This window comes from Schistocerca nitens, chromosome 3, assembly GCF_023898315.1.
Source record: "Schistocerca nitens isolate TAMUIC-IGC-003100 chromosome 3, iqSchNite1.1, whole genome shotgun sequence".
NCBI lineage: Eukaryota > Metazoa > Arthropoda > Insecta > Orthoptera > Acrididae > Schistocerca > Schistocerca nitens.
In genome coordinates this window covers 509,047,262-509,063,335 of record NC_064616.1, presented here as the reverse complement: position 1 = coordinate 509,063,335, position 16,074 = coordinate 509,047,262, and the positions used below count along the sequence as shown (strand labels likewise).

General features: G+C 36.3%; 1 protein-coding gene across 3 annotated transcripts in view; it reads left to right on the top strand.

Annotated features, from left to right (window-relative positions):
* Positions 1-3,770, top strand: part of LOC126248433 (beta-1,4-glucuronyltransferase 1) — a 323,883-nt gene extending 320,113 nt beyond the window's left edge. For all 3 annotated transcript variants that reach the window (XM_049949407.1, XM_049949406.1, XM_049949405.1), the window contains exon 7: positions 1,099-3,770. The gene's annotated coding sequence lies outside the window, so the exon portion shown is untranslated. The remainder of the gene's footprint in view (positions 1-1,098) is intronic.
* The last annotated feature ends 12,304 nt before the right edge of the window (positions 3,771-16,074 follow it).

The window sequence follows — 16,074 nt, the reverse complement described above, 5'->3', positions numbered from 1 at the left end:
TTTGTAGAAAGGACTGCCTCACAGGTTAAAAGGTGAAGGGTGTATTTCCTGCACTTGTCCATGACTCTTAACAAATCATTGTAAGTACTAGACTACAACTGGTGGTAGTGGTGGTGGTCACAGATGTAATAATTTTTCAATAATTCAGAAGAAATGTCATCTACTCCTGTTGTCACATGGTAAATGAACCTAAGTAGCTGACTGCACTTCATCCAGCAGATACAGAAGCATTTTCTTCTTTTCCAATACTAATATTGTTTCTTTATATATGTATCTGAAACCAAGCCTTCTTTATTTTGGATGCTGTCCGCAATGAGATGGCTTGCAGTATACGCAGTATACACAATCTATCTATAAAGTCCAGGAACTGATTTTACTTTTGGTGTATAAGCATCAACATAGCAATTTAAGTGGTAGCTTAACTAACAGCTCTAAACAACTGATGAGCATTTAACCATTAGTTATGAGTGGGCAACAATAAGCAGTGAATGTGCGATTACAGAATGTCAACATTGTCACGATCTGCAATGTGGCAGCTTCTCTAAAGCACATGTTAGATATTTTCCTCAATGTTTTGAAGACAAGAAAAGTGTGTGCAAAGTTCACCCCACACACCCTAACCAGATCCTGCCTAGAGGGCTGAGTTTCCTTGCCCCCAGATATGTTGGCTTTGCCAGGCATATGTACAAAAAAAAAGCTATTGTGAAAAATTACTTTGTTTCATCAAATGAATACACTCTAGAACTGATAATTGTGCAATATAATTATGATCTGTATGTGAAGTAATGTGAGAAGTAGATACTTCCTTCCATGTAGCAACTTGGATTGGAGAGAAAGTGAGTATGACCATGAAGCATGTCAAAATTAATATTTAAAAAACACAAACGCCACTTTCATTTCAACATAAAATAGCTAATATTTCTTTGCAGTAATTGTGGTGGTTTTGAAATACACAGTTTATGCCAACAAACAAATTCACAAATATTTTGAGGGCATGTCCATTACAGTGGGGGACACAGCAGTGATCAAAAATCATTTGCCACCTTCATAAAGTTTTAATGCACTTTATAATGTAAATGAAATACTTTTTTGTTGCAGGTAATGTCTTTCTGGTGTACTTAACCAATGGATTTGATGTTAGTTGCAAAATAGAGGCATATCTTTCAATATGGAGCAGTTCAGATGTTCAAATTAGTTTGCAGCAGAATGTTTAATTTTGTGGCTGCTGCTGCTGCTGCTGCTGCTGCTACTGTTGGTTATTTAATATTATTATTGTCATAACTATTCTTATTATCATCATCATAATCATTATTATTGCTATTTTTATTATTATTATTGTTGTTGTTGTTTAGGGCTATGCTCTCTGTGATTTGCTAGGTGATAGACTGTGAATGTTGTATAGTGAAAGACTACTTCTGAATAATAGTTTTGGTGTGCTTTCTATGTGAGTGCTAGTTCTATAGTTCGTGTGCTGGGATGTGTTAGAGTAAATATAAGGAACTGAGGAAATTGATGCAGTGTAAATTATTCACTTATAGTTTAGATGGAGGTACAGCTTTAAGTGGAAAATTATATATGTATATGTATTTCACTGTAGCTCAAATTATGCTCGTAAATCGTGGACATTATGCTACTGTGAGTTACATATGTATTACACCCGTCATGTGGAGAATATATGTATATAGTGAATATTTCCATAAATGCACGGTTTTGTTTTTACGGTATTCCTACAGGGTGTAGTTTCCACAAAATGAAATTGGGACTGCGTACAGAGTTGCCTACGACTGAAGTGTGACTGTATAAAATGTGTGCATTGTGACTGTGGGGCAAAACTAGATTAAATGTAATGGAGTGGTGAAAAATTAAGAAGCTGAATATGTTGAAATTATACGAAGGAATTGGCACAATTTCTGGCGCACAGTTAAATTTGAAAGATTACTTCTTACAGTAAACAGTGTATGTATCTGGATATTTATGACTTTGTGAAATGTTGTATTTTATGAAACAATTGAGAGATACCTTATTAACATTTCTTGTTCAAAGTACTGAGATAGCTAGGGCTGCAGGCTATATTTTCAGTGTAGAAATTAAAAAAGGATAAGTTTGTATGCTCTGACATTATCATGCAGTATTCCATAATGGGTAGAGTGTGAAGGATGAATTGCACAATTTTTCAGAGATGAGTGTAGAGACTCCTAATTGTCACCAATGCATGGGACAAGGAAGAAACTATTTTTTACTGTATCTCGGTTATTAAAACACTATTTGTGTGTTCATTATGTTGCCATATACTTAAGTTATTTCTGAGTAGTGTCTTTAAAATGGCACTGGCAGTGTAAACAAATTTAGTATAATTTGTGATGTGAAGTCACTTTTTTGTAGTATGTGCCATGATTGAGTTTGTGCTGTGTTTTACGTCAGTGTTTCTAACTTTCTAAGTTCCTGTTAATGAGATTGTTTTCCTTTATTTCTTCCTTCAGATTTTCACATTACTTTACAAATGACCACTTCTTGAGCTTTAAATGGCGACCCATTATAGTCATACAAAATGTGATATTTGAACAGCTATACATAGATGTAACTCCTATTTTCTTCACAGTAGTGGAAAAACTAATGTGCAGTACATTACACCAATTTGTAAACTGACAAGAGTAAATTGTGCCTTAATATCTTTTCCGATCCTAACTTTTCTACAGAGTAATAAAGCTAAATTGGTTGTTGGAAAAACAATCTCAAGCATATATTTTTATTGGTGTGCTGTACAGAATTTCTGTTTTTACATTGTGTTACTACTTTAGAGCAGAAATAGGTGTCAAAGTATTAATGTCACAGAAAATTTGTTTGGAACTTCATTACAGGCAATTCAAAGCATCCAAATATTGAAGCCAGTTGTGTTCACATTACTGTCTTTCGTGTTATGTTACGTCTCATTGAAATATCACAAAAAAAGCAGTTAGACTTGTTCCTAACTCAAATATAAGTATTATGTAGCATATAAGCTTTGTTAAATAGTAACAACTATTTGAACATGAAAGATAAAGCTTGATAAGTGAATTTAAGATGGAAAAGTGTTGAAAATTTTGTTAACTGAATAAAGAAATAATTTTAGATGTTGTATATAGTCTGTATTTGTTGAGTGAGCCAGAGATGAATGTAAAATGTTTATTGTAAAATACAGTGGAACTATCTATGCTGAAAGAGTATATCACCTCTTTGTATTACTATCAAAGCACTCTTATGGCTGTCTTGAAAGGACTAATATCCCTACTGATTAGTCTCTTCAGAATTGAGCAATTATTGGATGAGTGTTTTGAAACTGATACTGAAAGAGATGGGGCATGGTGGTGGTAAGTGGGTGATGGGATAGTAATTATCATAGTAAACAAACCATGTTTGTGAGTCAAAAGAGGTTGTGCGATCCATTTTTCAGAGGACAGTCAGGTTGGAATGGGCCCTTGTTAGCTAAAATTAATGCTTTGTACTTCGTAGCATTCCTTCCTATATTTAACTAATCCTGTATATGTATCAAAGTTAGTGCTGTCTATTTTGTGTCAAATGTAATGTAGTACCAATGAACATTTACAAAGGAAAAAAGATTGCACTATGTACTTGCAGAAAGAATATTTTCGATACCATGTCAGTGTGGAACTGTCAGTTTTATTGTAGTTGCGATCCTAAGTTTTTGTGAAATATGATGTTTTTAAATGTGAGAAAGTAAGTACTGTGAGAGTGTATGTCTTTTTGTGTAATAAGAAACATATTTCAAATTAGAGATTTGGTTTTAATTTCACTGTCATTCTCTTCCTTACTGCGCAACCAAGAACTAAAATGCAACACAACAAAGTACAAATTGTATCTTCAAGGAGCAATACAACTATATGGTAAGCTGAAAGATTGGAACTTCAACAAAGAAAAACAGTCGTTCTTTCATGTTCTTGTCCCCCTTGATGGTAATGGATGAAAAACACACATTCTTCTATCGTTAGCTAGAGAACTCCTCACAGCCACAAATACTTTTCTTCATCAAATTAAGTTCTAATACTCCATGTTAGATTTCACTAGCACCTGCAGTGATATTGAAAAGCCACCAATTTGGAGTCTACAGGTGCTCCATGTGAAGACAACATTCCAATACAGTACTTAAAATGTTTAAACATACAAAGCTGAGTTTTTCAGCAAATGATATTATGCTAGGGGTGCAAGTATTAATCTGTAATGCCAGTACTTACACACGCTTTATACAGTGATATTTAAGCAATTATCATATTTATGGGAAACAGTCCACATTTTAATAGCATTAAACACTTTGTACAAACAGAAGTACAGAAGAGTGACTTCTGTGTAAGTTCGCAGTTAAATTTTCCACAGATACGACCAAGAAATATGGGGAGCAAGTCTGCCTATGTAGTTTAACTTCATTTAAATTTCCATGTTAAGTTGAGCTAAACATGGTTGAAAGTACATTGCACCAGCAAAGTTCAACCTCATATGGAGTATGTAACATGAATGTTCTGCTAAATGGTGCACAGTGGAAGAAAAAGATGCCGCAAGACAGTAAGGTCATCGAGATGGTGCTGGACTAGCATCATTGCCTTGCGCTGTGTCACTGTACTCATATTTATGAAGAACAAAATGCTGTTGTAAGAAAAGTATTTAGAGACACAATTATTTACAGGCAATGTAAAGCCTATGACACATTTGATGTTTAAAAAGTTGCATGTTTGCATTTGCAACTGTAGAAATTGTGCTACTGAAATATACTCTTGCGAACTACTGAGAGGAGTAGTGGGTTTAAAGCTTCTTGACTTCTATGTGGAAAAACACTTACCAGCACACGTACGCGTGTGTGTGTGTGTGTGTGTGTGTGTGTGTGTGTGTGTGTGTGTGTGTGTGTGTGTGTGTTTGTTTTATTTTCAATCAAATGAACACATTATTGAATGGGTGGTGAACCTTCCTTCCTTCCTTCCACCAATTTAACTGAACTTCCCCTTTTCTCTCCTCTACTGTTAAATGAAAATGGGGAAAATGTTGTTTAAAAAATAAACAAATTTATAAGTCATTTTGCCTTAGAAAGGAAGGTTATGTGGTGGCCTAATTTTGTTGCATTACTTGCTTACATTTTATATGTGGCATCATTAGTTGCCAATGGGTTTTATTAAACAGTCAACTGCTTGTGAAACTTTTGACCAACTGCTTACTTGCCATTGGAGCATAGTCATTTGAAGGAATGCCCACCTTACGACAAACTTGACTGCTTGCATTTCTCTTAAAAACCAAAAGGTGAAGGGTTTAGAAAATGTGAAATCATCCAGTGTGCTTTACTTGACTTGTATTTATATTGTATACTAATTGATCAAAGTGCAGTTAAACATAAATTTCTAAGTTACCTTCAAATGATAAAATTGTTAGTTTAGAAATTGCTTAGCTGCATACACACACAATGCAAATTGATATAAAATTAAACAATTGTTTTTCAGCAGAAGAAAACTTAGTCATCATATCAATGTAATTAGACTTACAGGCCCATCAGCCTCTTGAACACTTTGGCTAAGGTGCAGGAGAGACTCTTCTGTAGTTGACTACAGTCACACAGGACACTCTTTGACCTTAGTCCATGTCAGTAAAGCTTTACACCAAAAATTTCAATAGATGATGCAGTTAACTGCATGATGGAAATAATACAGGAGACACACAAAATACACAGTAGGAATAACAACAAATACAGCAGGCACCTTCAACAATCTCTGGTGGTGTGCCTTGTTCACAAGGCTACAAAAGATGCAGACACCAACAGTCTTATACAATAGCTTACTCGACAACTGCAAAGATAAGGTGATACAATGGCAGGATCACAAAAGGTTACCAAGAGAATAACAAAAGGATGCCCACAAGGCTCAATCTGTGGGCCAATTTTCTGAGATATTTCCAAAGAACTGCTCCTAAACAATCTGAATGAAGATGATAGGGTGAATGGTATAGTAGCCTATGCTTCCAGCTTGCTAGTAGTAATAACTGCAAACTCGAGAATGCAACTTGAAAGCAAGGTTAAACAATTCCTTATAAAAGTAAGACTGGTGCAGCCATAAAAAGCTCACAATTGAGGTAGACAAGACAGAATATTTACTGATCAAAGGAGCCTTGCAGAGAAACCCCACCATTAGGCTGAAAAACACTAGCATACAGAGGGAAATAACAAGATACCTAGGGATACATCTTGATGAACAACTGTCATTCAACAAGCTCACAAGACTTACAACTGCAAATGCAATAAGACTAATGCACAGACTCACCACGTTAAACTCGGCTCACTACAGAATAACACTGCAGACACTGTGAATGTATCATAAAATCCTCTTTGAATCTATAATGCATTTCGCAAAAGTGTCTGGGCTCAATGGCTGTCACTCATGACTAAAAAAAAAAACATTGTGAGGAATAGACAAAGAGGGGTATTGCTCAGAATATCGGGGACATTTGTCATTGTGTCTGGAAGCCCTATTCATTGTGCTTGCAACATACCCTACTGACATAACCATTAGACACACAGCAGCAGTCTTCAAAACGGGAAGCCTGCATAAGGTGTATGAAATAACAGGGGAGCATATTACATAAAAATGCCAATTAAATCTTTGGAAGATTGAGGCATGGCAAAAAGAATGGGAAACATCTGACAGACGGGGGACATAGGACCAGCTTTAAGAGATCCAAATAACTGGAACATGCTTAATCACATCTCTGATAAAATAGCAAGAGTGCTACACAAGACTTACAAGCAGCAATGGCCATACACAAAATCTCAACCCAAAACACACCCTACAGCGCATTGTGATGCAAGGGACAACAAAGATTCAAACACTGATATGGATATAGATGAACATAAAGACACAGATTATGATATGAACACTTCGATGTCACCAGATACATACACGACACATATCAGATGACACAAGTGAAACAATACTACAAGTAATACATACATGGAATTTAGAAACAAGTTAGTAATAGAAATAAAACAATGACTTTTCCTGTTAGTACAAGTAAATAAGTAATTATTTAGTTCTTTGGATCATTATTTTCAAACATGTGAGTGTAATTTGTGAAATGTAGAAGATGGAAACTGTAAAACCTGTGTGCATTGTGCATACACTTACACGTCCAGTATAATAAGATGTAAATACACAAATGCAAGCAAACAACATAGGTAAGAAGCATCCTTCAGGGAGAAGAGGCTTGGGGTCATCTCCTGAGCTTCCTCTCCTGCTTACAGCATGATTAATTCTATGAAACAATTGTAATAACAAATATTACTGACATACCTTATATACAAAACACACAGAGTTAATATCACAACATATATACATATAGTATTAGGTTTGGTAGAACAGAATACACTAATTCAGGTGAGAGATATCAAAGTGTTTATCGAAGCCCTCCCACCTGAAATAGCAAAAGAGGTCCTTTCGCCTAGCTATCTTAATCTTTCCTTTCATTTATTATTTTCTTTGTAAGACTATAGCAATATTTCCCCAGTTGTACTTTATGTATCTTGCGGCTTTTTGTTTTTTGTTTTTTTAACTAACAATTTAATTATATAAAAAACAAAAAGGTACTAAAATTCTGAAAATTCTCTTGTTTGTAGTAGTAAATGACCCACTATAGTTACCAAGGTGGTGGGTCACTCTGTAACATTAGTGAATAAATTGATAAATAATTTTTTTCTGTTGGTGGAGGACTGAAATGCTGCTCAGCTGCTCTGCTTCCTTTTTGTGCTGTGTGTGCTATTACTTTCAGTTTATGGCCCACATTATATAAATACTTTTATTTTTATTCACTACAAAACTAGCTACCGACAAAAATATTGTACTGTTATCAATAACACAAATCACTTTCAACTTAATTGGCACCATATACTGCAATTATGCATCAGTCTCTAGACACTGTTCTGGGTTTGTGATGGTGAGGTGAGAGGGGGACAGTGTTACCAAGCTTGTGAATCCCTGCAGCTAATATTTGTCCCATTGGTGCACTGCTGCTGCCAGTTAAATCCAAAGTTGCCACATACAGATAATTTTCCTACGGCATTGCATATATGGCCATTATTAAAAATGGTGGGGATTTTAAATGAAACACTGGACATTTTTATATTAATTTTGTGTATAAGATGCACCTGAATTTTGGAGGCAATTTTTTTGTATTAAAAAAAAAAGTTCATCGTGTAGTCCATAAAATATAATATGTATTATGAAAAGAACACCAAAATGAAATGATAATCTATTTACCAGCAAAGAAGATCCTATAAAACCACTTTTTTTTAAATTCATTGTGCCCAACTAAAGGGAACATCTGTACTTACTTAGCACTTTTTTGCCTTCTTTTCCTCTCAGAACCTCTTGTACCCACACCCTGAATGTTTTTATGTTTGTGTGTACATCCTGAGTTTTGTTGGGTTGGTTTCTCAGAGAAAATTTGTAATTGTGAATTAGCTCTTTAAATTTTCTTCCACCTTGAATGATTTTGTAGTGAATGCATATTTCAGTTATTCTAGTTCTTCATTGATCAAATAAAGTTAAGAATTTTCCTTGTGAACATGTTGAAATCCATTCTGCACAGGTGACCATAAAACTGCATTCATAGTTTTGTGATGGTGTCTGTGAGGATGATTAGCATATGGAGATGTCTTGAAGAGCAACTGGGAAAGACAGTTGAGGTAACCCTTGTGGTTCATCATGCAATTTTAAGATTTTGATTGACTCAGATTGATCTCATCATATTCAACTTATTAACATGATGGAAACATCTAAAAAACCAATCTCATAAATTAGTGTGTATCAGTTCAATAAAATAAGAATCTAACGATGAAGGCATAATGTGCTGAAACATGTTGGAATGGGAGAAGTAACAAAAAAAGTTTGTTGCACATAAACAGGCAGAACCCAAACCTCTAACAAAGTTAATTCATATTTTTAGATTACACATAGAAAGTAATTCTTTGATGATATTAAAAACTTTGAGGAATTATGGAGAACAGTGAATGTATCTGTCTGAGGTAAAGGGCTGTGGTCCAGTAACAACAGGGTTGAATGCTATAGGTGGAAAATTGATCTGATACCTCTGACAGAGGACCTCTTCTTCTGCAAGCTATCTGCTCTCCATATTTTGGGAGGTGGTAGTATGGACCAAAATAAGAAAAAAATCCAGTAAGCATACCAGAGAGCTATGAGCACTTGTTCATCGTTGCTACTGTGAAACACATCTCTTCTGCTGAACAAGTACTCATCACTCTGAAGGTATGAACTTCAGAGCCCATGTTTACTTGATTTGTTTCTCCTTTTTTTGATCCATACTACCTCTTCTCAAAATATGGAAAGCAAAGAACTTATATAGAAGAGATCCATTGTCACTGGTATAGGAATGAGTTTCCCCTATAACTTCTGACCCAGCAGTTTCCAGGCCAGGGTTTCTCACATCAAATTGATCTATTCAACATCCTCCATGAAAATCTGTAACATAGTCACAGAATCATTCTTTATATGTCTATGTATTTTCAGTTATCAAACAATTCAATAGCAAACACATCACTAGACATGACTATTAGAAAAACATTTTGTCAGTATTGGCTTTCCAGCCCATAACTATTATGTATGTTGCCAGACACACTATATCTCCTTCAAATAGCTCTGTAGTTGTCAGTGAGTGGTGTAAATGATCCTGTTCAATATCACCAACAAAAACCTCAGGCAGCACTAGTGACTGAGCCAGGGCTCTGTGTTATCTGTATATGTATTGTTGTGGTGGTTAAGACAATTGACACCTATTAAGATGATCAGCATGAAAATCTCCCTTCTGTCAGCCTTCATTTGATTTTCTGTGGTTTTCTTAACTAACTTCAGGGAAATTTTAGGGTAGTTACTGTAACAAGGTCATGGTTTTTTCCTTCTTTCTTCCATTGAGGCACTGCCCCATTTTTAATGAATTATAACCTCCCATATTTCATCACTGATATGTAATACCCATTCATTTTCTGTATCCCAGATTTTTTCAGTACCAACTAAATACATTACATTCAGGATACCTAATGACAAGATTGAAGGTTACAAACCAACTCTTTACAACCTACAGTAACTGTATGACCCATGGATAAGCACCTGTGTCCATGTACCTCTCACTGCATTGCAAGGACTTCTTCAGTCTATGTCACAATGAACTTCGACTATAGTGCTTCTTGAAGGTGGATCATTTCATTAAGTGATCCTCACAGTGTAAATTGTTAAGTGTAAATAAATATTAACTCTAAGAAGAAATGTATCAATTTATTATGGAAATGCAATTTATGCCAAGTAGCTAGTCCTCTTACAGGATGATCTTATTTTACTGTCAGCTAAAGCAACATTGAAAGTTAAAACAGCAAATAATTTTTGCCAAAGTGGGAAGTACAAAGTGAAAGCCAGAAACCACTTGCAGGCAATTGAGGATCTACTCCTCAGTAAAACTGTAACTCATGATAAAAATGTCAAAACTTAGTTTAATTTGGAAGTATATTTCCTACGTTCTTATTTACTGCCATCAAATAACATAGCAATACAGGGCAAGGAAAATGTTTCTTTCTAAGTTAGGGTGGATAGTAAAAGTGTGAGACAGAAAACACAAAGTTATATATGAAGAAAAAAAAATGCATAGCTGGCACTGGACAAAATATCAAAGTAAAGCAATGCACATGCCTCCAAACCCAGCAACTGAAACTTTTACAGGAATAAGCAAAGTTAGTTTAAATGCTGAGAGCTGACAAGGCCTTACAATGCTTACAGAAATAGTTTCCTGTTGATACATAGTTTAAATTCCTGAATTATATTACATTTCAAGACATGACCTCAGTACTGAAATGTTATTTAAGTGCTGAGGTCCAATCTGAGTGACCACTTGTATAAAACACTTAACAAAACTCAGTACCTAGATGATGGCAGGGATGTCTATTGACAAAACCCTCTTTTTGCAGCCTAATGACTTGCACACGAGTAATATGAATATTGTTGGTCACTAGTGGTCTGAGTGAATGAACCTCAGGGTTGCATTATAAGTGACAACAATCTATTTTCTTCATATTTCCTGAAAGAAAATGATCATACATATGTTTGTAGTAGTAGTAGTAGTAGTTGTAGTTGTAGTTGTAGTTGTAGTTGTAGTTGTAGTCAGTTCTGAGACTGATTTGATGCAGCTCTCCATGCTACTCTATCCTCTGAAAGCTTCTTCATATCCCAGTAACTACTGCAACCTACATCCTTCTGAATCTGCTTAGTGTATTCATCTCTTGGTCTCCCTCTACAATTGTTACCCTCCACGCTGCCCTCCAATGCTAAATTTGTGATCCCCTGATGCCTCAGAACATGTCCTAGCAACTGGTCCCTTCTTCTTGTCAAGTTGTGCCACAAACTCCTCTTCTCCCCAATTCTACACAATAACCCTCATTAGTTATGTGATCTACCCATCTAATCTTCAGCATTCTTCTGTAGCACCACATTTTAAAATCTTCTATTCTCTTCTTGTCCAAACTATTTATCGTCCATGTTTCACTTCCATACATGGCTACACTCCATACAAATACTTTCAGAAATGACTTCCTGACACTTAAATCTATTCTCGATGTTAACAAATTTCTCTTCTTCAGAAACGCTTTCCTTGCCATTGCCAGTCTGCATTTTATATCCTCTCTACTTCGACCATCATCAGTTATTTTGCTCCCAAAATAGCAAAACTCCCTTACCACTATAAGTGTCTCATTTCCTAATCTAATTCCCTCAGCATCACCCGACTTAACTCGACTACATTCCATTATCCTCGTTTTGCTTTTGTTGATGTTCATCTTATATCCTCCTTTCAAGACATTGTCCATTCCGTTCAACTGCTCTTCCAAGTCCTTTCCTGTCTCTGACAGAATTACAATGTCATCAGCGAACCTCAAAGTTTTTATTTCTTCTCCATGGATTTTAATAAATACTCTGAATTTTTCTTTTGTTTCCTTTACTGTTTGCTCAATATAGAAATTGAATAACACCAGGGAGAGGCTACAACTCTGTCTCACTCCCTTCCCAACTACTGCTTCCCTTTCATGTCCCTCGACTCTCATAACTACCATCTTGTTTCTGTACAAATTTTAAATAGCCTTTCACTCCCTGTATTTTACCCCTGCCACCTTTAGAATTTGAAAGAGAGTATTCCAGTCAACATTGTCAAAAGCTTTCTCTAAGTCTGCAAATGCTAGAAACATAGGTTTGCCTTTCCTTAATCTATCTTCTAAGATAAGTTGTAAGGTCAGTATTGCCTCACGTGTTCCAACATTTCTACGGAATCCAAACTGATCTTCCCCGAGTTCGACTTCTACCAGTTTTTCCATTCGTCTGTAAAGAATTCGCGTTAGTATTTTGCAGCTGTGACTTATTAAACTGATAGTTCGGTAATTTTCACATCTGTCAACACCTGCTTCCTTTGGGATTGGAATTATTATATTCTTCTTGAAGTCTGAGGGAATTTCGCCTGTCTCATACATCTGCTCACCAGATGGTAGAGTTTTGTCAGGACTGGCTCTCCCAATGCTGTCAGTAGTTCTACTGGAATGTTGTCTACTCCCGGGGCCTTGTTTCGACTCAGGTCTTTCAGTGCTCTGTCAAACTCTTCATGCAGTATTGTATCTCCCATTTCATATTCATCTACATCCTCTTCCATTTCCATAATACTGTCTTCAAGTACATCGCCCTTGTATAGACCCTCTACATACTCCTTCCACCTTTCTGCTTTCCCTTCTTTGCTTAGAACTGGGTTTCCATCTGAGCTCTTGATATTCATGCAAGTGGTTCTCTTTTCTCCAAAGGTCTCTCTAATTTTCCTGTAGGCAGTATCTATCTTACCCCTAGTGAGATAAGCCTCTACATCCTTACATTTGTCCTCTAGCCATCCCTGCTTAGCCATTCTGCACTTCCTGTCGATCTCATTTTTGAGACGTTTGTATTCCTTTTTGCCTGCTTCATTTACTGAATTTTTATATTTTCTCCTTCCATCAATTAAATTCAATATTTCTTCTGTTACCCAAGGATTTCTACTAGCCCTCCTCTTTTTACCTACTTGATCCTCTGTTGCCTTCACTACTTCATCCCTCAGAGCTACCCATTCTTCTTCTACTGTATTTCTTTCCCCCATTCCTGTCAATTGCTCCCTTATACACTCCCTGAAACTCTGTACAGCCTCTGGTTTAGTCAGTTTATCTAGGTCCCATTTCCTTAAATTCCCACCTTTTTGCAGTTTCTTCAGTTTTAATCTACAGTTCATAACCAATAGATTGTGGTCAGAGTGCACATCTGCCCCTGGAAATGTCTTACAATTTAAAACCTGGTTTCTAAATCTCTGTCTTACTATTATATAATCTATCTGATACCTTCTAGTATCTCCAGGATTCTTCAATGTATACAACCTTCTTTTATGATTCTTGAACCAAGTGTTAGCTATGATTATGTTATGCTCTGTGCAAAATTCTACCAGACGGATTCCTCTTTCATTTCTTACCCCCAATCCATATGCACCTACTATGTTTCCTTCTCTCCCTTTTCCTACTCTCGAATTCCAGTCATCCATGACTGTTAAATTTTTGTCTCCCTTCACTACCTGAATAATTTCTTTTACCTCATCATACACTTCATCAATCTCTTCATCATCTGCAGAGCTAGTTGGCATATAAACTTGTACTACTGTAGTAGGCAAGGGCTTCGTTTCTATCTTGGCCACAATAATGCATTTGCTATGCTGTTTGTAGTAGCTTACCTGCACTCCTATTTTTTTATTAATTATTAAACCTACGCCTGCATTACCCCTATTTGATTTTGTATTTATAACCCTGTATTCACCAGACCAAAAGTATTGCTCCTTCTGCCACCCAACTTCACTAATTCCCACTATATCTAACTTTAACCTATCCATTTCCGTTTTTAAATTTTCTAACCTACCTGCCCGATTAAGGGATCTGACATTCCATACTCCGATCCATAGAATGCCAGTTTTCTTTCTCCTGATAACGATGTCTTCTTGAGTAGTCCCCACCCGGAGATCCGAATGGGGGACTATTTTACCTCTGGAATATTTTACCCAAGAGGATACCATCATCATTTAACCATACATTAAAGCTGCATGCCCTCAGGAAAAATTACGGCTGTAGTTTCCCCTTGCTTTCAGTCGTTCGCAGTACCAGCACAGCAAGGCCATTTTGGTTAGTGTTACAAGGCCAGATCAGTCAATCGTCATGTTTGTAGTTGAGTGAAGAAAATCGTAATTTTTGTGACAGACGTCCACAGCTCTCCAAAAATGGATTAGTACTAATGTTTATTTCCCCAGCAATTTATAATTCAAGAGTTAAATTAGTATATCGTTACGGTATAGTACAAAGGATGCAGAAACTTTGGGTAGAAAAAGGTTTAGTTTCAGGTTAGTTGTGTCAACGTTTTGAAATGTGAGTTAATTTGTTTATAGCAAACCCGTTTTATTTATCTTATGTTGGGTCAAACAAATGGTTTCATAATTGGTTTTTATACCTTAGAAATTCGTCATCAAATGACTGAAAATAAAAGAAAAAGTGGTACAAAGAAACTAAATTACAAACTTCTCTACACAGCTACATGCACTTTTGAATATGAATGTTACATAGTAACATGTCAAAGGATGTGTACAGTTATTCAATAAAATTACAGCTGAGCAGGCCTGGAAATGTGCTCAGTTAGTGACTTGATTGCTGGAACTGAAGGCTACAGTTAACTGTGTAAAAGTTTAAAGCTTCTAAGACTTACTTAACAGCTATTAAATTAAAAAAAAATATTGCCAATATTAAATATAACTGAAGGTGTTCGTAAGTTCAAGTTAAATAAATGCAGGTAAGATGGCACTTGCTTTCAGATGTGACCTGAAAGTGGCAGACTAATTGTGATACATCACAAATGTACTCCACATAGTTAAGAAATAGTTTCTTCAATCATTACCTGGAAGGAAAACATTGCTATTACAGTTATTGTAAATATTTGCATATGCTGTGGTAATTTATTTCATGATCCCATAATGCACCTTGTGCTAATTGGAACCTAACTTTGTTTTTCCACCCCCAAGTCACAACAATATTATGACTATTGGGTCAGCTTCAATACTACTATGATCCTATAGTTGGAAAGTTGAAATTATTGACATGAGGAATGTTCTCACCCCATTTTCTATCAGCTGTTCATTCCTCCAAAAATAAGCTGCTTTCAAGGTCATAAAATTTCCTATTGGAACAGCTCCTGGTTGCCAGTTGTGGGCGAAAATTGAGTTTCTTATTTATTTTATTACTGAATTATTTATGAGACAAAAGTAGCAATTAAATATCTTTAGTCGAACAATAAGTTACAACATGCATTAGTGTGCAAAATAACTTTACCGTGATGTTTCAACGCCAATTACACTACTGGCCATTAAAATTTCTACACCATGAAGGTGACGTGCTACAGATGCAAAACTTAACCAACAGGAAGAAGATGCTGTGATATGCAAATGATTAGCTTTTCAGAGCGTTCACACAAGGTTGGTGCCAGTGGTGAAACCTACAACATGCTGACATGAGGAAAGTTTCCAACCGATTTCTCATACACAAACAGCAGTTGACTGGCGTTGCCTGGTGAAATGTTGTTGTGTTGCCTCTTGTAAGGAGGAGAAATGCCTACCATCACATTTCCGACTTTGATAAAGGTTGGATTGTAGCCTATCGCAATTGTGGTTTATCGTATCGCGACACTGCTGCTCGCGTTGCTCGAGATCCAATGACTGTTAGTAGAATATGGAATCAGTGGGTTCAGGAGCGTAATATGGAACGCCGTGCTGGATCTCAATGGCCTCGTATTACTAGCAGTCGAGATGACAGGCATCTTATCCGCATGGCTGTAATGGCTCGTGCAGCCATGTCTTGATCCCTGAGTCAACAGATGGGGACATTTGCAAGACGACAACCATCTGCACCAACAGTTTGATCACATTTGCAGCAGCATGGACTATCAGCTCAGAGACCATGGATGC